Here is a 21,862-nt window from a genome sequence, read left to right as displayed (position 1 = left end):
CAGGTGGGCAGGCTTACCTGGAGTGGAGGACCCTCCCTGAGGTGCCTCCCTCCCACAGCTGTGGAGGACTGTTATCTTGGCTCCTTGAAGTCTCTGGAGAGAGGCTCAGTGTACAGTTCCAGTTTCCTTTCCCTCTTCAAGGCCAAGCTTGCATTGTGCATCGGTGGCCTGGGAATTGCTACTCATGTCTAGGAAAAGCCCTCCTTGGGGAGATCTAGAGATGCTCTCTTTGAGTCCAGCTAGAACTGGAGCTGGAGCAGGAAGATGCTCAAAGTGGCGGTGTGCTGTTGGGCAGTCCTCTCCTCTCTCTCCCCAGGAAGTGGGTGGCTGTCTGAACCCACAGATCAGGGCTTGAATCCTGGCTTGGGCCCTGGCCCTGGAGACCGGAGGCTGAAGTTCCAGAAAGGCCCTTTGCCTTTCCGGAACTTGAGTTTTCTCAGCTGTGAAGCTGGAGGCTTCTGGGTCTGGGGGCTGCTGCTCTGAAACCAGGGTGGTGGAAAGAGGGACAACATTGAGGAGGAAAGGGTCCCTGTCAGCTCTGGTGATGGTCATGGTGGCATCTGCAGGAGTTGAAGGTCTTTGCAGGAATCTAGTTTCTAGAAGGGAAGCGCTGGGACTCTTGTATTGTCTGGACAGGTGTGGAGAGGAGGAGCCCGTCAAGGGGAAGTGCTGTCATATACCAACTCAACCTGCTCTCACACCTCGCTCAGGGGAAGCCTGGGGATGGGGTGGGAGCTAACCTCCAGCAAGCCTTCTTCTGTACTGTGCATGCAGCAGCCTCAAGCCGCTTTGCAGGGACCCAGCTGTGGTGTGCTCCTGGAGTCAAGCCTGGGGGAGGAGCTGTCAGCTCAGGTGACAGGGACAGGAAGAAGGACACCTGAGCAGCAGCAGGGGGATGTGGAGTGGGTTTCAGGGCATCCCTTCCGTGTGTAATCCCCAACCCCATTCCGTCCCGGAGCTCTGGCAACAGGCGGGGTGTGCTGCTTAGATGCAGAGAGCCAGGGCAGCTCCCTGTCTGTATGGGAGGGGCTTAGAGCCGCCACCTCATTGGACCTGAAGGGAGACACTTTGCTCATGGTGTGTGGACTTATTTGGGAGTGACCTTGGTCACTTGGACCTCCAGCCCCTTCCCTGGCTACTCCTGGGTCAGCCAAGGCATGCATCCATGGCTGGGAGTTGGGGTGGTTTGAGCTGGTACCTGGGGCCGACTCAGGGTGAATGCAGGGAATTGGTGGCAGCCTGGTGAAGCCAGGTGGAAAGGAGAAGAGCTGGCACCAGCTGCAATCCCCTTTGCCCAGGAAGTCTAGGACAGATGTCAGGGTCTCAAGAGCCACTAAATGAGGTGCTGTGGCAGGGAGAAGATTTGGCAGGTGAGGATCCAGTGTCCTAGGGAGAAGCCAGAAGTAGCAGAAGGTTTGAGTCCTTCACCAGCGGAGTGAGCACTTCCCTAGAGTACCGTGGTCTCTCTACACCCACCATCCCCTTAATCCAGGATAATAACCCTGTTTTATAGTTAACTCCTACGTCGTAGATGAGAGGTTACATAGTCTAGTCACACCAGGTACCTGTGGCAGCCCTGGCATTTAGGACACTCTGCCTCATGCTTACTGAGGATTTTCTGTGTGTGTGGAGGCTAGACCAAAGGAAGGCCTCTCAAGGAGATTACAGTTAAGAGTATAGGCGGGCAGTGGTGGTGCACGCCTTTAATCCCAGCGCTCGGGAGGCAGAGCCAGGCGGATCTCTGTGAGTTCGAGGCCAGCCTGGACTACAGAGCGAGATCCAGGCCAGGCACCAAAACTACACAGAGAAACCCTGTCTCGAAAAAACAAAAACCAAACCAAACAACAGAGTATACAGGGTGAAAATAAGGAGGGGGAGGGGCAGGGAACTGAGGCTAGCAGTGCTGGGGGTGGGTGGGTGGGGGGCTGACATGGTGAGATGGTGAGGGGAAAGAGAACAGCGTGTGCAAAGGTCCTGGGGTAGGGCAGAGCACTGAGGGCAGAGATGTGGGCAAGGGCAGAACCGGGTGACACTGGAGAGTGGGAAGGGGCAGCACCTTGAGACTCAGGGGCAGGAAACTTGCAAGAAGACGAAGAAGGAGGACACGTGGTTGGAAGGAGCACTTGGGGAGGAGGGGGAGGCATGTCCATGTACTCAATGAGGACTCTAGGGAAAGATCAGCATCTAGAATCACAAGGCTCAGCCTTGGGCCACTGTGACTCCTTGGTGGAGTTACCCACATTTTAGGGGACTTCTGTTCCATCACCACACAAAGAACTATCCCTGCCTTGCCCTGAAGCCACCTGTGTGGATGGAGAGATCAAGGTTTGTTCTTACAACCCGTCAGGGAGGGAGCCAGCTGCAGATACCTTCCTCAGAGGACCTGCTCAGCTCCCTGCCTGCGGAGATGGCACCGATCCTGTCACATGCCAACAGAATTCCACTCACCACCCCTCCACCCTAGGAGGGGACAGGCACAGGGAGACAGTCTGTAAACCAAACAGGTATTTCTAGAAAGTGTGGGCATAACCTTGCAGACGGACTTCGCCCCTGCTCTTAGACCCAATTGCACGGCAGTGGTGAGCAAGCTCAAGGCATCTTTCAGTTCCTGTAGCAGTGTCCTTTTAATCCATCCCAAGCATCACCATTCATCCACTCCGGTCACGCAGGCATGGGTCCTGCCTTTGAGCACTAGTTAAAAGGAAACCCTGCATTCTCACCTGAGAGCCACCCCCGTACTCTGTATATTCTGACCTTGAGCTCTTGACCCTCAAGCCACCCCTTCTTTCTGGAGAATGGCCACCTGGGAGCACCCTTCCCAGCGCCCATGTGCAGCCCTGCCAGGTGTCCAGACACACACTCCCCCCCAGGCATGCTGCCTGGAATTCTCCCCCCCCCCGCCCCCAGTTAGCTTTTTTGTAGCCTAGGGGCCTTCAGCAAGCACTAGCCCCACAAAGAGCAGCATGCTGCGGGGACTCCTGCAGTCGCTGGGCATGGGCATGATGGCACAGCTTGGGGCTGAGGACAGGGAGATGAAGAAGAGGGGGTTGATGGTAGATTGGTAATTTCCCATCTCCCCCAGGTATGCTCAGGGGAAACCCTGGAAAGCCTAAGCCAGTTCTCCCAGCTCGTCTGACCACTTCCGCCGGCGGCGGGTCCTGAACTTGTGTTTCTGAGTGTACTGAACCGGAGGGGACGAGAAAGGTGCTGCCGCAGAGGGTGGAGCAAGCCGGACCAACTCGAGCAAGGATGGGGTGGTCTGGGGAAGCCTGACCAGCCACTGGGGGGACTGGGCTTCTGAGATCTTAGCAGCAGAGGTGTTGGGGAGGGAGTATGAGGGACAAGGGTGAGACCAAGACCCTGGGGAAGAGGGGGCACCCTGGTTCCAAGCCTCCCTGCCACTCCCTACTCAGTGTCCTCACTCAGGGTTTGTGGAAGCCCAAGAAGAAGAAAGCAAGATGTGGGACAAGCAGGGAGGGCTCCAGGACACAACCCTTGTGAGGACAGCTTCTTTTCTTCCGCGTTCCCCCTCCCCTAGTTACCTATGGAAAGCCCCCGCACCCTGTCCTGACTCCACCCTCCAGAAACCTGGCGCAATGCCCCCTGGACTACACCCCCTCCTTCTCTCCCTTCCGGGTATGCCTTTTGTTCCCCCTCCCCTCGACTCAGGAAAACCTTCAACTGTATCCCTGAAGCACGTCACTCCTCTCCCCTCTCCCCTGCAGTTCCGACTGGCGGAGGTCCCCCTCTCTCTCTCGCTCCCCTCCCCCAACCACTCTTGAGCACTGAGAAGCTTGGAAAAGCTTGCAGTGGCGGGGCGGGTGGAGAGTGTCGTGGGAGGGCATTGCGCGGGCGGGCGGGCGGCAGGGATTCTCCGCAGAGCCGGGGGAGCCCCATGCGGTTCCAGGGTCTGAACCACCCGGCCTGCAACTTCTGAATGGCCGCATGCGGTTAAACCCCTCTTCCCGGTGATTCCAGGCTGCACCTTCCCGGGGCGGCCCCTTCTCTGCCGCCCTCTGCGGGCTGTCCTGGCTGAAGAAGGGGGGCGTGGGGGTGCCGGTGCAGGTCCCTGCTCCCCGGGATCCGAGATCCGGATCGGGATCGGGGATCGCCTCGGAGGGGCCGCACGCGCGTGTGCAGGCGGATGTGAGGCGCATCTCAATTGGCGGGCGGGGGAAGCGGATCAGGTTGTTACTACTGCAGAGCGCGCGAGCGAGGGAGCGGGAGGAGAGCTGCAGCGCCGGCCGGCGCGGGAGTGGGAAGAGGGGACCCGGACTTCGGGGCGGCAGGCTCCCGCTGCCTTCTCCACCAGCCCACGCCGATCAGCTCCCGGAACGTCCCCGGGTAAGAGGGAGCCCAAGCAGGGCACCCTGCGAGGCCATCCCCCATGCCCCGCAGTCCCAAGCGAGGCCACACCCAGGACACCAGCAGCTTCCCAGGGCCTGGTGCTGGACCCCGGACTTTCTGGGTTTGGTACTTGGCTGAGGTATAAACTAAGTGCAGGACCAGCGCCCTGGTGAGATCGGGCTCCGGAAATCCACTTGTTTGTCCCGGGGGAGATGTCCTGGATATCTTAGGAACCTCTCCACCTCGACCTGTTCTAGTGCGGAGCCTAGGATAGAGCATCTGTGCTGGGACAGGGAGCTAGCTGGAAAGCCAGGGCACTTACAGCTTTGGAACCATAGGAAGAAGTGCCCTGGAGGGCGGATGGAGTGGGTGTGCGGTGAGAAGCATGTGCAGGGCGTGGGGGACCCTGCTTGCCCCCGCCGCAGTGAGGATGAGTTGGAGGATCCACGTGCGTGCGCGGAGCTTTGGAGCCCCCTGGCGCAGAGCGGAGCGCAGTGGGGGTGCTGGCACTCTGCAGAACGCAGGGCTCACTGTCCTTTGCACTCCTTATCGGCCTGGTCTGTCCACACCAGAATCTGCAGTCATCTTTTCTGCCCCGTTCTCTCCCCAGAACTTTTTTCATCCTCCAACCAGTGCCGCGGCTTTGTGCATTGAAGGGACCAGGGTTCTCAAGGATCCTGGCAAACAGCCATGGACCTAGAAGAGGCCCGGGAGAAGGGCAGAGTGGGCAGGAGTGCTTTACAGGATTTGCTGTGTGACCTTGGATAAATAGTGTACCTATGGGAGTCTCAGTAGGATGTAAGGAATTGGCTTACCACACAGGAATGGGGATGATGTAGGGCAGAATGAGGAGGCAGGAGTTCCGGTGAATGAGCCCAGGAGTCCTCCTGCCAAGCTTCTGTGTCTGGGAATTCACCACCTTTGATTCTTGGCCTCTGCAGAGAGTCCTGTGCACCCCCCGGGGGGGGGTGGGGTGACAGTGAAACTCTGCACCCAGAACTCCAGGGGGAGTCAGAAGGCTTCCATCCTGACCTGTTTGCTGACCTTGATGAACACTTTTACCCCTCTGTCGATCTGGAAATGGGGGTTTGGGACATAGGGCATTTGAGGATCTGGGGTCTCCCCAAGCCTGACACCTGCTGTCCCAACTGAAGAGAAGGAGGAAGCAGGGTGTAGAAGGCCAGCCTCTGGGTATATAGTGCTCTCACCTTCCCAGTGGACAGAGGCCTACAGCCTATCCCGTTATTGCTGTTCCTCAGTCTCCAGCCTGGGAGGAAGGCAGGCCAGTGCCAGCCCAGGACTGCTTACCCTCTGCACAGGGCATAGCCTTCCCCGGGGAGAGGGTCCCTGGGGTAGATAGGAGCGTCAGAGTCCTCTCAAGGTCATGCTGTCTGCTCTGCTGTCCGGCTACCTCCAGAATCCTCCCAGCTTAGAAAGATCTCCAGTGTGAGCAGTAACAGCCCATTGCACAGCCTGGACTACCTGCATACCATCTCACTGGGGTCATTCTTGGGGAGGACCTGTGGGGACTTCAGCCTGGCACTGGGTCTCAGGTGCTGGAGGAAGACCCCTGGATGAAAACAAAGGAGTTAGGTTGAGTTTACAAGCCCTGCTTCCCATCTGTATGATTGGATGTGTCCTTGGGCCAGCCTCTTTCTTGTCTTCCTCATCTGTGTATGAAGAAAGTCAAGTCGGAGAATGTCCCAGAACCCGTCCGTCTCTGGAGACTTGGGGCTGGAGGTCAGGATTGGTGCCTGAGTACCAGACTGGTGTTCAATGGGAGCAGGTGGTTCTGGATCTCCCAGGGCACGGCTCCTCCCTGCTTCCTATCCCCAGAGATGCCTTGAAGCATGCTTTAAGAAGTAGGACCCCGTTCCCAGGCTCCGCACAGCCCTGGAGTAAGACCTCTGGAGCCCCATCCTGCTGGTTACTACTCAGTGACCTTGAGTGAGTGCCTTTCTATCTTTGAGCTTCAGAGACTTCGTTGTCAAAACACAGCCAGTGATAAAGGCGGCGGTATTCTAGTGTTCCTAGGGAGATTAAAGAAGAAACATGTGAAGGGCTTTTAATACAGCGTGGATCCCAGAAGAGCCGGAAGAGCCACGGCCATTATTCATCGTATCAGTCAAAGCCCGTGGCACACAGGCAGAAGGGCAGCTGGGAGCAGGGGCCATGGGGAGCAGGGTGAGGCCTAGGGGACTTGCAGTATAATCACCCCAAGGAGACCAAAGCTTCCACGGGGTGTGGGAGCAGCTACTGTCCCTGTCCCTTGGGCCACCAGGCACTGTGTAGTAGGAACTTCATGGGGAGGAGACACTGGCTGGCTTCTTCACACTCTCACTTTACCTCAGGTCTGCCCTCCTCAGCTGATGCCACTTCCGGTCTCTTCTGTGGTTATGACAAGATGGCTTTTTAACCTCACTCCCTGGACCATCCAGGAATGAGCCAGCTGGTGGCTAGAGAGAGACTGGGTGTTTCTGGAGGATGTGGCCAGTTGCAGAGCAAAGAGATCCGCTGAGCCTCAGGAGGACTCCCAAGATCCCGAGACCACACCAGACCATGTGTGCGGGTGTCATGTGGAGAGGGAAGCAGGGCCAGGGTTTACCCCAGACTTGCTATGTGAGCTTAGGTAAATTAACATCCTCTCTGGGCCCCAACTTCCTTATGTGAAGTGGAAGGCCAGCTAGAAGAATTTGTGCTGGCCCTGTTGGCTGTTGGGAGGCTTGTTGGGGCCACTCAGGCATCTAATGGTTGCTGTCCCTGGCGTCTGTCTTGTGACTCAGCCTACGGAGAGGTAATGACAATGCCCAGCGAGCCCTGATGGTTAAGACCAGAGGTTCCTTAGTAACTGTGTGGATTTAGGCCATTTCTTTTATGTCTCGGAGCCTCATTTGTCTCATCTGTGAAATGGGGATCGCGTACCTTGCCTTTTAGGGTTCTTAAGGTCACATGGGTATCATTTAGGTAAAACTCTGGAATCTGATGTGTTCCTACTGTGCTCATTGGTGCTGCCTAGGGGTTCTCTGTCATACAGAGGGAGATCGGAGGTCACCCTTGCAGCTGCCACCATGCACAGGCCTCCCAGAGAGTGCCGCGTTTCCTGTGTCCCCCACCTGCTCTGCATCCTGGGCGCAGGGTGTGGGGTGGAGAAACAGCCATGAGGCGGTCAGGGAGGCAGAGGTGCGCCCCCTCCCCCCCTGGGAGGAAAGGCTGAGGAATGAGGTCTCGGAGGAAATGCAGATGCAGCCAGGGCATTTGCTGCATGCTGGGGGATCATTGGGTAAGGGGACTTCAGAATTAGGCATCCGGATGGCCTCGGGGCCATCTCCATCCATTCCTTTAGTTCTTCTGATCGTAGGGGACTGAGACCCAGAGGGAGACCACCTTGCCCAGTATCACACAGAGTGTTAGAACCAGTGGTAGAGCTGAGTCAGCACTTTGGGGCCCTCGGTCTCTCTCTCTCTGTCTTCCTCGTTAAGCAGAAGGCAGTTATTTTCCATTTCTTCTAGCATCGGAGCCCGAGGCACAGTGCTGTGGTGGCAGGAAGGACGTGGGTCCTGAGAAGGAACCTCCTCATTGCTGGTGACAATGTTGAGTTCTTAGAAGAATAGAGAGCGAGCACCAAGTTCCCCGGTGTCAGGCCAGAGTCCTGCAGGCACCACACCGGCCACCCCACTCCTCTCCCTTCAACCCAGACATGCCACCCGGCAGCGGCAGGGCAGCCAGAACATGAGGAGAAACCACGTGGGCTTGGCAATGGAGTCCAGACAAAGGCCAAAGGACAGGTGTCTGATTCTCAAGACCGGCTCTGCTTTCTTGACCCGTCTGGGATGGCTGCTGCTGCGAGCTGCCAGCCTGCCAGCCGGCTCTGCCTCCCAGAGGAAGGAGGCAGCCAGCAGCCAGCGAGTGCTTTGCTCTCGGTTCCACTGGCCAGCCGAGTGAAAGAAAGTCAATATTTGCCCAGCGGCAAAGGACGGCAGGACTGGGGGGGGGGGCGGTAGGAAGGGTAGAGTTGGGGACCGGAGTGCTTGCTTCCTTTATGCTGCCCAGAGTGAATAATGCTTTATGTGTCCGAGTGCACCCTGAGCTGGTCTGGTCTGGCCCACGCGGCCACATGTCCTCCCGGCAACCCTCTCCCCTAATACATTCCCTTTATTATAAGCTGATGCCTCCCCACCTTCCACCCCCTAGAGAGGTGGGATTTGAGGCTTTTGTAGAAAGGTCTGGCAGCAGATGGCCCATTGAGCTGCCTGCAGAAGATACTGCAAAGGAACAGAAAGACAGGCTTCCTTATCTGGGCTCCCAAGCCCGGGGACAGATGTGCCGAGTCCTTGGTAGGTCAGGAGAGGTGGAGAATGCCTTTGTCACACCACCTCTGCATTGTTTCCTCTCGGAATCCTGCTCCATTTTCTCTGTCCTGAAATGCAGAGGGGCTGGAGGAGAACAGACAGGGTCATGCCGCCTCCCTCTGCCGAAATGACATTCTTGGACACATGGCAGCTGCCAACTGTTTGAATGGCTTCTCTTGATTTGCGCGGCTTGGAGAATCTCGTCATGGCAGTTTAACAAAGGGTGTGTTTGGAAGCAGATGCGTGTTTTATGCGCTAACAGGGCTCTACTCCAGCAGGACGGGCTGTGTGAAGTGTAAGGAAGGGCCTCCGCTGTGGGAATCAGTGGTGGTTAGTGACTGCCAGATGGGCACCCATGGGAGGTGGTCTACTGAGCTCGCTCACTTTCTTAGGATCAGTCAACGCTGTTTACCTGACCCAAGAATAACACGGGTCTCAGCCACCAGCCCCAGTAGGAAAGATCAAGAAGCCATCAATGGAGGTGACTTAACGTGGCTACTCACAGTGTGGTTGATGAGGCTGCCATCTCTGAGCGTGCCTTCAGCTCGGACTTGAGGGTAGCCACCTGCCAGGGACAGACTGTAGCCTGGCCCCTGGCCTTCCCTCCAGCATGAGGTTCCTAGCATGAGCAAACTTCCTTCCTGACTCCTGGGACTCCTGGAACCCACGGGAGCTCTTGCGATCTCTGGTGTGACTGGACCCAATGGCCATCTGGTGCTAAGGCTAGGTGCCTGGGTGGATGGCCTGTGTGCAAATTCCAGCTCCTCCAGTGTTTTGTCTGGGAGGCTTTGACTAAATTATTTTAATATCCCAGTGTCCTTATATGTAAAAGTGGAAATAAAGTAGTTTGAAACACATAGGGTTGACGTGAGGATTTAATGTACTAATATTTGCCTAGATCCTGGAAGTTGGTAGAGATATGAAGATTACTCTGTAAAATGCATCCGTGATCGATATAGGGGGTTTCATAAAACAGAAGGGAGCATGTTGAAGAGAAAGAAGCTCAGAGCTGGAAGTGGGTGAGGCAGGCTGTGAGTGAATTTGACAGGAAGGATCTGGAACATGGCAGACTGCCCATGAGGACTGTAGACAAGTTGCAGCTCTCCGCTTACCTCAAGCCCTTGGATCCCAGTTGTGCCCTCTTGGAAATGCAGTGAAGGAGGTCAGTCTGCCCACATCTCCCCCAGTGTCCTGTGGTGCATGACGGTCTGGCAGAGCCAGCAGGCCTGGCACACCCACAGTATGGCCTCTTCCTGCCTGCTCTCTGGACACACGCAGACATCCCGACTGAGTCCCTGGCACCAGACCCAGCGGGCCGTCCTCCCAGTGAGACTCTTCGGCTTCTGGGTGGCTTTGGCCGAATCTGGTTGCTCATTTTCTGGTCTTCATTTGTCTGGGGAAAGGCCTGGTGGTTTTGTGCTCTGGAGTGCCAAAGCAGGGCACGGACATGCTGCTGTGCCTTGATGGCCAAGCAGAGGGCAGGGCAAGAGGGTCTTCCTTCCAGTCTGAATGCCCTGGCTGAGAGCCCTGGACAGGCTGAGGTGAGGTCTTCCTGGGATGTTAGAGGCAGGAGCCTTCCTCTCCTGCCAATAGCATGGAGCCAGTGACTCAGAATCCGGATCTTGGTTCCACATCACATCCAGCATCTTTGCTGTTTGGAGAGTGCTCTGTTCCTTTGCTTCCCCTTCCCGAGGTGGGACAATTAGCCAACAGGGTCTGCTGAAGGTACTAGATTAACGATTAGGCCACAGGCCTCTCATCAATCCCCAACATCTGCCGAAGACTGTAAGGTGACCAGGCTGTACACCCAAAGCCAGGAACTGGGAGATGCCCACTGCCCCTTAATTCTTTACCTGGTCATGTGGGGCGAGGGGTAGGATGAAAGAGGGGAATGCATTATTTCAGAGCTACTCAGGGTCTTAGAGAGGCCTGCCTAGGATCATTCCCCAAGTGTCTCCTCAAATGTCATCCTATCAAGAGCCCAGAGTATGAGGTTGCCTGGCCGAGGTCACTTCTGAAGTCAGCCGTGAACTTATGGCCCGGCATCACTGTGTTTCATCTAGCCCACTCCCTAAGCTTTGGTATAGGATTTGGTATAGCTTTTGGTATACTTGGCTAGTATTGTGGGGTTCGCCTCTGGTGCCTGTCTCCTATGACCTTGGTTCTGACCTTGAATCTCCCTATGTATCATCCTTGGGTAAATTGGATGTGTTTAGACTAGATAATAGGCAGAACTTCACTTGTGGCGTCCTTGGTATGGGTAATAGAGGTTCCCTCACTAAACACACACACACACACACACACACACACACACACACACACACACACAACACACACACGTATATATCCAGTGTCTCTTCATATAGTCCAGGTTGGTCTCAAGTTCACCATGTGCCCTAGACTGGTACTGAACTCACTGTGGAACCCAGGCTGGCTTCAGACTTGCTGAAATCCTCCAGTACTTCTCACTGTCAGGATTAGAGGCATGAGCTACCATGCCTGACTCTTCCCAGGACATTCAAGGCCAGATGTGGTCTCCCATGAATCTGGGCTGATGTAGACCATAGGGAAACTTCAGAGAACAGCCCTAGATTTGAAGTTTGAGCTGAGAGGGTAAGGATACCTGCCTGCTATTGTACCTGACAACCTGAATTCAGTCCCTGGAACCCACGATGGAAAGAGAGAACCAACTCCAGCAAGTTATCTCCTGACCTCCACACATGTGCTGTGGTTTGTGTACCCCCCCCAACACACGAACACGAACACACAAATAAATAAGTATAATAACTTTTTTTCAAAGTCCAAAATCAGGTCCTGAATCCACGAGCTTCGGGCACCGTGGCTTTGAGCCTCTTTTTGTTTCTTTAAAAAAATGGTTGTTGGGTTGCGGCGGCGCACACCTTTAACCCAGCACTTGGGAGGCAGAGGCAGGTGGATCTCTGTGAGTTCGAGGCCAGCCTGGTCTAAGAGTGAGTTCCAGGATAACCAGGGCTGCACAAAGAAACCCTGACTGAAAAAACAAAACAAACAAGCAAACAATCTAACAACAACAATATCGGGGACTATGTGCGGCCCGCAGTACAACAGCAAACAAACAAAGGTTGATGTACTTCCTCTGTCTTTGAACTCACTAGGTAGCCAAGGATAACCTTGAATCTGTGCTCCAGCTGTCTCCACTTCCTGCGCGCTGAGATTGCAGATGTGCTCTGTCATGCCTAGTTTTACATGGTGCTGAGGATAGTAACCAACCAGGTCCTATGCATGCCAGGCAATCCATGTACCCCCAGCCCAGCCCCAGCCCAGCCTTCTGAGCCTCACTTCTAAAATGGGATTGGCGCTACTTACAGGAGTTTCTAAATACCTACCCCCTTTAAAAACACAGCCTGATTGAGTTATTGTTCACATGCCAAAACAACTAACCCATTTTAAAATGTGCACTTTGATGATTTTACCATCACCATATCAATTCCACAACAGTTACACACACACACACACACACACACACACACACACACACACACACACACACCAGAACCCCCAGATAGGTTGCAATCCCCTTAATTTCCATTATTCCAGCCCTATCCAGCTAATGAACTGGCTTTCCGTCTCTATAACTTTGCCCCTTCTGGATCTTTCCATAAGCCGAGTCACTTGGTGTATGCCAGTGTGCCAGGCTACCCCCACACTGGGCAGGACCAGGGCTCCCCTTCTGTCTGGCGGATGGCATCTAGATGTGGACATGCGTTATGCTCCCGTGTGCATAGTTGGCAGGCATTTGGCTTAGGGCTTCACAGCCCGGGACACTGTGATGCTCTGAGCGCCGGGGGAAAGGCTGTCAGGACAGTGCTTTCATTTCTCATGGCTATGTACCTAGCATTGGAATTGCTGTGTTCAATTGTTTACTTTTTAAAATCAATCTTTTATTTATTTATTTATTTATTTATTTATTTATTTATTTATTTATGGGGGTGCATGTCACAATACTCATGTAGAGGTCAAGAGGCCACTCACAGGAGTCACTTCTCCCATCATGAGGGTTCTGGGAATCAAACTCACTAGGCTTGACAGTGGACACCTTTACCTGCTGAGGCATCCATTTGGCCTGATTGATTGATGGATGGGTTGATTGATTGATGATTTAGAACTCTGTATTCATGTAGACTAGCTCCTTAATCAACACAAGAACTATGATTATCTTCATTTTTCCAAGAGTGGAAACTGAGGCATCATTTGCAAGACCTTCAGTTAATAGACTCAGGATTTGGATGCTAGACCCTTAGGTCAGCTCAGTTGCCTCTGTGTGGGCAGAGTGAGGCAGAGTAGCGAGAGCACTACTAGCCCCTGCCGGGCGACCTACAGTAGGTGCTCCAGAACTCGTGGCTAAATCCTGGAATGGTGACCAGACGCTTTGTGTTCCTCTTTCTGACTACAGTGCGGTTTTAGGGAATTTATTTGACCCTCAGTTCAGTTCCCTTCGAAATATAAAGCCTTCAGCACAGCATCCAATAGGAGGTAGGCTTGTTGGAGAACGCAGCATTGTGGAGTCTTGCCCTGGAGCCCTTGAAAGTGGCCTGGAAGGGAAGGGAGTTTCCAGATGTGGGCCTGGGTTTCCCCGTTGTTCAGCAACAGCTAGAATAATCAATGCTGAAGTTCTTTTCAGTTCTCGTGCCCTGTGTAAGCTTTATGCTCCCAGCAATGCAGGTCTGGATGGTTCAGCGGCACCTCAGCAGTATAACAGATGTGGGGCCATGTGCAAAAGCTTGGAACCTACCACAGGCTCCTTTCCATCACAGCCCTTGCTGTGGGCAGGGACCCTCTGTGGCCAAATATTCTCTTGGGGGGTCCCTTCTGCCTATCCCTACCCCTGAGTCCTGTTCCCTCTGTAGTGGCTGCAGCCACCTCCTGAGGCTGGCCCTGGTGTGTGTTCACTAAAGCTATGGTGCTGAGTGTCCCCAGGTCCCCAGCATGTGTTGCTTGACTGGGGTGTGGCTCAGTATTGAGTCAGTAGCTGCTACAGCTGCGGATCCCCAGGGCACCCTCCCGATCCTGTTTTTAGTGAAAGCATGCATTGCGGTCTGCACTATCTGGGCCGTGCATGTCCTCCAAGTGCTCTATTTGCTCCATAACCCTGCCAGCCGGCTCACCTCCCATGTTTCAGTGGGACACGCAGGGCGCTGCGGTTAGCCTTGTGTGCCGGAGTGTGAAACACCTCTATTTTATGGCTGAGGGCAGAGAAAGGGGACCTCTCCAAGGTCACCACACTGGAAGGAAGCGAAGAGAGAAGATTTGAGTGAAGGCCATCTAGTGCTGGTGCCTGTGGTACCAGACTGAGAGAGGTGGTGTTGAGGGGCCCTAAGGGGGATGACAGGAAGAGCCAAGGGTGCCATCTCTGGGCAGGTGCACTTTGCATTCATCTAGAGATCTTTTCTCTCTCTCTTTTATTGGGTTTTTTTGTTTTGTTTTGTTTTGTTTTTTTTTTTTGGTTTTTCAAGACAGGGTTTCTCTGTGTATCCTTGGCTGTCCTGGAACTCACTTGTCGACCAGGTTGGCCTCGAACTCACAGAGATCCACCTGCCTCTGCCCCCTGAGTGCTGGGATTAAAGGCTGCTCATGGAGCTCTTTCTCTTTTTAACCTTGAACGAAACAGTGGTCCCATTTGACTATGTGAGTATCCTAAGCCATAGCTTTCCCCTCCTCTCTCATTTTTTTTATTGTTCTGTTTGATTTTTTTGTTTGATTGATTGATTGATTGAAACAGGGTCTCCTGTAGCCTAGGTTGATCCCAAATTCTATGTAGCCGAGGCTAGCTTTGGGCTCCTGATTTCCCTGCCTCCAGCTCCCAAGCACTTAGATAACAGGCGTTCACCATCACATCAGGCTTGGTTTTCAGAGGTAGTGTCTCACTGTCTAGCCCAGGCTGGCCCTGAGCTCATGATCCCCTGGCGTCTGCCTCTCCCAGTTTACATCACCTCACTAGGCTTCAGGGCTGCAGGCCTCTACTGGGACGAGAGTGATACCCTGGCAGCTTGTACGGTGGGCTCACCCAGAGGACTTGGTGCTGACCAAGTGGCGGTCTGCACGTTCGTGGAGGCCTCCCCCAGGCTGCTCTGGCCTCTGGCGTGCTGAGTCGCAGCCGCGGCCCAGCTCGCTCCCTTCCCCCTCTGCCTGCGCAGTTCACTATTTTTAAGCTCTGTGGGCTTAATGAGCTGCGTACCCGCTACACATCTCCAGCAGTCACCTTGCTCTCTAGCAACCCCAGAAACTGGCTGGGCTCTTCACACCTGCCAACCCTGCCCTATCCGAGGCTAGAGCTGGGCAGGTTCCCATCTGGACCCAGCAATGGCCTCCCGAAATCTGCCCTGGAGTGGGCCCTCAGCTCAGGTGGGGCAGGCCTGCCGATCTCAGACCCTCGAGGAAGGCTTTTTCTCCTTATGCCATGGCCTGCCTTGTTTTCCCCTTCCTCCCCCGTGCCAGCCCGTCCTGTAAGAAGGCCATGCGGCCTCCCACGTACTGGCAGCTACTTCTCTTTGAGGAAACTGGGGACCTAAGGATCTGGGTGAGTGAGGCTAGTTTGCAGCAAGATCCAGGACAGTAGGGATGGAAAGACTGTCGGTAGAAAGGGGACCTTGATGTCACCCAGGCCAGTCCCATGTCTCCTGTCTGGGCACGTCCTTAACGACAGGGTGCTTATGCCTCCAGAGTGTCTGGGCATGTCCTTAACAACAGGGCACTTATGCCTCCAGAGATTCCCCCAAGGCCATCACTGAACAGTGCTGACTATGCAAAAATTTTTTTTTTTTTTGAGACGGTTTCTGTGTTGCTTTGCGCCTTTCCTGGAACTCGCTTTGGAGACCAGGCTGGCCTCGAACTCACAGAGATCCACCTGCCTCTGCCTCCGATGCTGGATTAAAGGCGTATGCCACCACCGCCCGGCCTTGTGCAAAAATTCTTAATGTTGATTATAAATCAATGGTCCCACACCAAAAAGAGGGGAGACCCCCCCTAAGGAGTTCATCCTCTAGCCCCCACTGCATTAGAGGAGAAGGGGTGGGCGTCTATAAGGAGCATGGTGTCGTGGTCAGGACCAGAGTTACTCAGAGCCACGGACCAATGCAGTAGGTACTTTTGCTCAACTCGGGCAGTGGGCCCCTGGGAAGAGCTGAGATGATGTTAGATGAAGCTGTCTTCCTGCCTCACATGAGGAGGTCCTCAGGGCTGGGACAGAAAAGGTAGAAACGTAGAGTTACACCAGTGGCCTCTAGGGAGGCAGGAGAGTTCGGTTTTCCAGGGACTGGGGGTCTGAGAGGAGCCACGGAGGGATGTCAGGGACAGTTTCAGCCAGGGGTCAGGTGACTGCAGCCCCCTAGGGCTCCAGAACCCTGAAACTGCTCCATGCTTGGGGGCTTTGGGAGAGCACTGGCTTGGGAGCCAGACTCCACTCTCATTCTGTGGCCTTGGCTTGTGATGCCCTCTGGCTCGGGGGCTGTAAAGTGTGCTGCACGGACCTCTCCAGGTGATGTGGGTGGATGTGTGCACCCTGGGGTGTGCTCCATAAGACAATGTCCTCAATGGGCATGTGACCGGAATAGGCCTCTGCCCACTTTCTGTAGGTGGTGCCCTCATGACATCCTTGCCTCTCTGGTGCGGGACAGGGAGGCTGGAGCCTGGGGCATTTCTCTCTTAGTCAGACAGGGACTGTGTTCACCCCCTCTCCCAGTGAGAGGACCTTAGGGGGGTCGCCTGCCCCCAGGCCGGGCTCTGTGGAGTAGCTCTCAGGAGGTGAGGTACCTGGAGCCTGGGGCAGTACTCTGTGACATCATCACCTCCCTCAGTCAGCCATCATCACCACCCCGGGTAGCAGCTGTGTGCAGTATCCTCTCGGTCCCCACTCAGGAGATACTGATGTCACCTGGTATTCTGCCGGGCTGCCTGCTGCCTACACCTGGCCACTCTTCTCCTTGAACACCTTGGCTCAGAGCTGCTAACCTAGGAAACCCCAGAGTGGACTCTAGCTTCTGCGCCCCTTCCTTATATCTGGGTGGTGCCCATAGTCCCCTTTTGGGGTATCCTGGAGCATCTGGGCAAGCTAGAGTGTTGGAGAGTGACCCTTGAGGGGAGCCAAGATGCCGTGTGACATTGGCCACAGGGCTTCCTGCATTGTGTGTCCTGATTGTTTTTCTTCCCCTTTTTTATTGCATTTTAACTTAGATGCAGTAGGAGCCTGCACACAACTTACCACCTGAACCATCAAATGGAGGTGTGGTGGGCATGGTGGATGAGGTCACCACTGTTGAGATACATGGGGTGTCTGGGAGGATGGACTGCAGCTAGGCTCAGGCAAGCAAGGGACAAGCCAGGGTCAGGTGACAGGACAGAGGGAAAAGAGGCTTTGCCACAAGCCGAACCTCCTAAGGGATGGGCTGGGTCAGCCGAGAGCATGATGGGAGAAGGAAGGCTTCTTAATGAAAGTTTGGCAGCTTGGGCGAAAGTCTGAGTCTGTCTAGAACAGTGGTTCTCAGTCTGTGGGTTGTGACCCCTTAGGGCTGTCAAATGACTCTTTCACAGGAGTCTCCCAAGACCATCAGAAAACGCAGATATTTACATTATGGTTCATAACAGCAGCAAAACTACAGTTATGAAGTAACAGCGAAATAATTTTGTGGTTGAGGGTCACCACAGCATGAGGAACTGCATTAGAAAGGTTGAGAACCACAGTTCTGGAAGGTATAACAGGGCACTGAGCCCACCGTAGGAGATGGTAGGTGGTGAGTAGGTAGTCTACCTCGCCTCCTCTGCTGGATCAGTTGCAATCATTCCTTGGAGGCCTGTTCCCCAAGGTCCTAGAACCTGATCTGGGCATGGCATCCTGCTTCCTGTGTCGTTTCTAAGCCCGCTGACCCCTGCAGGCAGGTTCTGTTCTGATGCCACACTGCAGGTAGAAAGACGAGGCCCCAGAGGGTTTCTAACAACTGCCCCCGCATGCATGTCTGAAGGTGGCTGAACTGAGCCTCACCCTGGCCTCCCAAGCCAGGTGCTGGCTCACTCTTGGTGGCATCTGCTCTTGACTTGGCTCCTTTCCACCAGTTTGGATCCCACAGGATGCCAAGGTGGGGCTTTGCAGTGTGCATCCTGCCCCGACTGCTCCCTCTGCCTCTGTTGGTGTTCTGAGGCTGTGTGTGTTCATCCCTCGCAGCCCTGTTTCCATATCTGTTCCAGCCCCAGGTCATGCAGGAGAAGCTGGCTTCCAGGACTCTAATTATGCCCCCAGGACTTGGCATGACCCACTTTCGTTCCCGGATACTGTGAGCTGTCAGGGGTGCTGACGGTAATGGGCGTCTCTTGTCTGCAGAGTGGCCGGCACGTCTTGGTCCTTGCTCCTGGCCAGTGTCTGGGAGGAGAGTACACTCTTGGAACAAAGGGGCCGGATAGTCCCTCCCAGGTTGACCCTTCCCTGGATGGCAGAACCTCCATCACCTACCAGGATAGACTGAGCTACCCAGACTTCTTGGGACTTCTCACCCCCCAGCCTGGTCCATTATTTGGGGTGCAGCTCTCTTTATCAGTTGGGAAAGGTGAGATGCTACAGGCCCTCTCTTCTGTAAGGTGGGAGTCATCGTGGCTCCCTAGGTGACGAGGTACAGCATTGAAGTTTGGAATGCTGCCAATGTCCGCTTAGTCTGCACCTCAGGGCTGGCACACTTCCATGCCTCCCCTGTGACGCCAGCCTTCCCAGAGGGCCTCAGAGGCTTAGGGTGGCTGATGGAAAGCAAAACCCTTGGCTGGCTGTGCCAGGCCATCGGGTTCACAGTGGGGTCTTGGCCGTCTGCTGTCAAGAGACTGGAGTCCCATCAGCTCCACCATTCCATGAAGGCCGGAGTTTGGCATCTCCTGGGTGAGCTGCCTGGGGACAGGGTTAGGATTTCTTCAGCTTGTATGGTTAGCTCTCAGCATAGGGCCTGACATAGGATTTGGGATGAAAGAAGGTGGGTATCAGAATAAAGAATGGACATGACTCAGTTGCACTTGGAAGGGTCAGTCTCAAGGCTGGGGCCAGGTGGACATTAGTGGGCACAGTCATTTCATAGGTTCCTTTGCCGGACTTGGAGGGGGCGCTGTCCAGGGTACTGCCTGCCTCTCCTCACAGGTGGAGCATTCCAGGGTGGCAGGCCCGCACCCTACCACTGATTGGCCTTTCTGGCCCGCAGCCTGAAGCAGAGGTTTCCAGGAGAAGCCCTTCCTGGTGAGATCCTACTCTCGGTTGTCTGTGGCCAGGCACAGGCACCAGGCTGTTTCCCTGGGCAGGGTTGGGATAGCAGTGGGAAAGCATAGGAAGAAATAAGCAATGTCCTCCTCGACAGCCTTTGTGGGCTGTGGGAAGCCGGGCAGTGTGCATAGGTGACTGACGCTAGGCAGAAGTGGGCAGTCTCTGGGGAAGGAATGTTCAGAGCTGGGGAAAAAGAATCAGGCTCCCGGCCACTCACCCGCAGTACCCACCCCCCACCCCCCACCTGCGGAGCCCCCCCCCCCCCCCCCCCCCCCCGCTCACCCACCCACCTGCGGAGTAGCCATGACTTTCTTGGACAGAGACTGAGCCTGTGGTCAGTGCTCAGCTCCGCCTGCCCCGTGGATAGGGAAAGCAGCCTTGGCTATTCTATGCTATTTGTGTCTGGGGGTGGAAGTGTCCCACATTCAGGTCAGGTCTCTGGGCCATCTTGGAAGATCCGGAGCACTTTTCAGGAGCAGTAAGATGATCGCCTCATTACCCAAGTGGACGGCCTTTCGCCGTGACCACAGCTTCCTGGGTAAGTGGTGAGTCTGAAACCAGCTGTCTCTTCTTCTCCAGGGCTTTTCACGTCTCACATACGGCTGCGGTGCACACTGGTTTGCACGCATGGCGCCTGTGAACACGTGTTCACACCCATATTTATGCTCAAACGCATGGTGCCCACGTGTGTGTGGACACACAGAGCTTTTTTTATAACACGTGTGCCCTCCATGGGCCTGAAAGACGGAGCCAGCTCCTCCGTCGCTGAGGTCGTGGGCACCCTGGTGACATAATCAGCCTCCATTACCTGGCCAGCATAGCCACCTTCTGCTACGGAAGCCTCCCTCCAGCTTCCATGTTTTCTTCTCTGAGCAGGAGCCTTGCCCAGGCCAGGAGTCTGGCTCCCGGACAGACAGACAGCAGGGGGCACCACTGGCTCGGCCAATCAGCTCAGGCAGGAAGCAAGGAAGGAGGCTTCGCCATGGGGCCTGCCACCCAGCCGCAGTCCCTGCCCTTGAGGCTGTTCTCTCTACTCACATGTTGGCTGCCCGCTCCCCCGAGTAGACACACCCACCACATCCTCTCCTTGCATCCACTATACACAGCACACCCATCATACCACACACCTTTATGAGCTTCCCTGGCCATTCACACACACACACACACACACACACACACACACACACACACACACAAACCCCTACCTATCACATACACCACAGAGCCTCCAGAACACCTCCATCTACCATACCATACATACTTCACCTGCCGATGAAACACATCACACCATATACATACCACCACACACCACCACCTGTCACCCCTACCCCATACGTCCTATCACTCACACCTCTACTTAGCACACACACACACACACACACACACACACACACACACACACCCTACCCCCTTACTGTATGCACTTGGCTTTCCACTGTACAGTACACTTCATACATCTATAACCTGTAATACACACATACACTTATGTCCTGTAAATACCACCCGCCATATACCTCACACCCTTGCTAGTCACAACCTTACTCACTACACACAGCACACATCACAGTTCCTTCCACCTTCCCAGGCCCCAATACACACTAAGTGTACAGCACACACTCCTGCCCCCCACATTACACGCCGCAGATTCACATAGAGCCCATACCTCACGCTACACTCTTCCATTCCATATCCACACACCTACACACCACACACGACACCTCACACATTTCTGAAAGCCCTCTCTATCCTCCCAAAGCTTTTAGGACCAGAGGTGCTCAGCAGAATGCTTGCCTGGTGCCTGTGCTGCCCAGCAGAGGGGAGTGTCCATTTTCCAGTGAAGATATGCATCTGGTGTGAAGGAGAGCAGGCAGTGTGTGTGTGTGTGTGTGTGTGTGTGTGTGTGTGTGTGTGTGTGTCCACCGTCTGTCTTTGGGCAATCTTGTCCCCCACCACGCTTCCTTAGATCATGACCAGGGCAGAGTGCCACTGTCCTGCTCTTCTCTCTCCTCTTACAACATGCACGTACCAAGACCCCCCAAGGCCCCATAACCAGTGCCCCATCTCATGCATTCACTAACCTACTAGCTGACCCCCCTTAGCACCTATGTGGGGGTCCCACCCTTTTGTCCTTTCAAATGTCACGATGCCCAGACAGCAGAGGACCTTTCCTTCTGGAGAGCTGCCTGCAGTGAGGGATGGGGGGGGCGCAGTTCTCTGGTGCCCTGAGGCAACTTCTGGGACTGGAGGTAACTGGGGTGCAGGTGACCTGGGTGACTAAGTGTTCAGCAACTTTAGTACCTTGGCTGACAAGGTCAAGGACGCCTCATTCCTGTCCTCAAAGTGGTGACTTGGCCATTCTGTCTGGTCAAGCAGAGATCCTGGCTGGAGGGGTGGGGGTAGGGGGCATGCAGAAGGACCTGGCCTTGTGGAGCACCCAGCCTTGAACCCTGATGGTTAGTCAGGGGTCCAGAAGGAACTGGCAGGGCTTGGTGGGGTGTGGAGGGGTGGGCAAGGGGTAGGGAGTCCAGAGTGACCATGCAGGCACAGTCAGCCCTGTGATACACTGGCGGGTGGATGCTTTGGCTTCGGTTTGGGTGTCTCTAGAAGGCAAGCTTTGTCATGCAAGGTCTGAGAGGCTCCTGGGTGCTCAGACCCTCTGTGTGTGTGTGTGTGTCTGAGATTTAACAGCATCCTGCCTGGGTGGGGTTGAGAGCGCTGAGCCTTGGCTACCACAGCTGCCCTTAGGTAGCAGAGCTGGGTGGCTAACCGCCACTCAGGGCTGTGCAAGGGCTGAGGCCCAGGGAGGCTGACAGCCTTGCCCAAGGTCACACACTGTGATTGAACATGCAGAAGGCTCAGTCCCAGCCTTCAGATTCTGAGCCTCAGCCTGCAGCCTTGGCTT

At 54.9% G+C, this 21,862-nt stretch overlaps 1 protein-coding gene across 2 annotated transcripts in view; it reads left to right on the top strand.

The window, feature by feature from the left end:
• The window catches only part of Syt2 (synaptotagmin 2), a 112,675-nt gene that overhangs the window by 60,058 nt on the left and 30,755 nt on the right, over positions 1 to 21,862 (top strand). The window contains exon 1 of one of the 2 annotated variants that reach the window (XM_028876634.2): positions 4,033 to 4,344. The exons of the other annotated variant lie outside the window; for it this stretch is intronic. The gene's annotated coding sequence lies outside the window, so the exon portion shown is untranslated. Of the gene's footprint in view, positions 1 to 4,032; positions 4,345 to 21,862 lie in introns of those variants that run through there. 2 annotated transcript variants of the gene reach the window in all.

The sequence above is a fragment of the Peromyscus leucopus genome, chromosome 15 (genome assembly GCF_004664715.2).
Source record: "Peromyscus leucopus breed LL Stock chromosome 15, UCI_PerLeu_2.1, whole genome shotgun sequence".
NCBI lineage: Eukaryota > Metazoa > Chordata > Mammalia > Rodentia > Cricetidae > Peromyscus > Peromyscus leucopus.
Note: the sequence above shows the minus strand (reverse complement) of the source record. Positions and strands in the feature narration are given on the sequence as shown.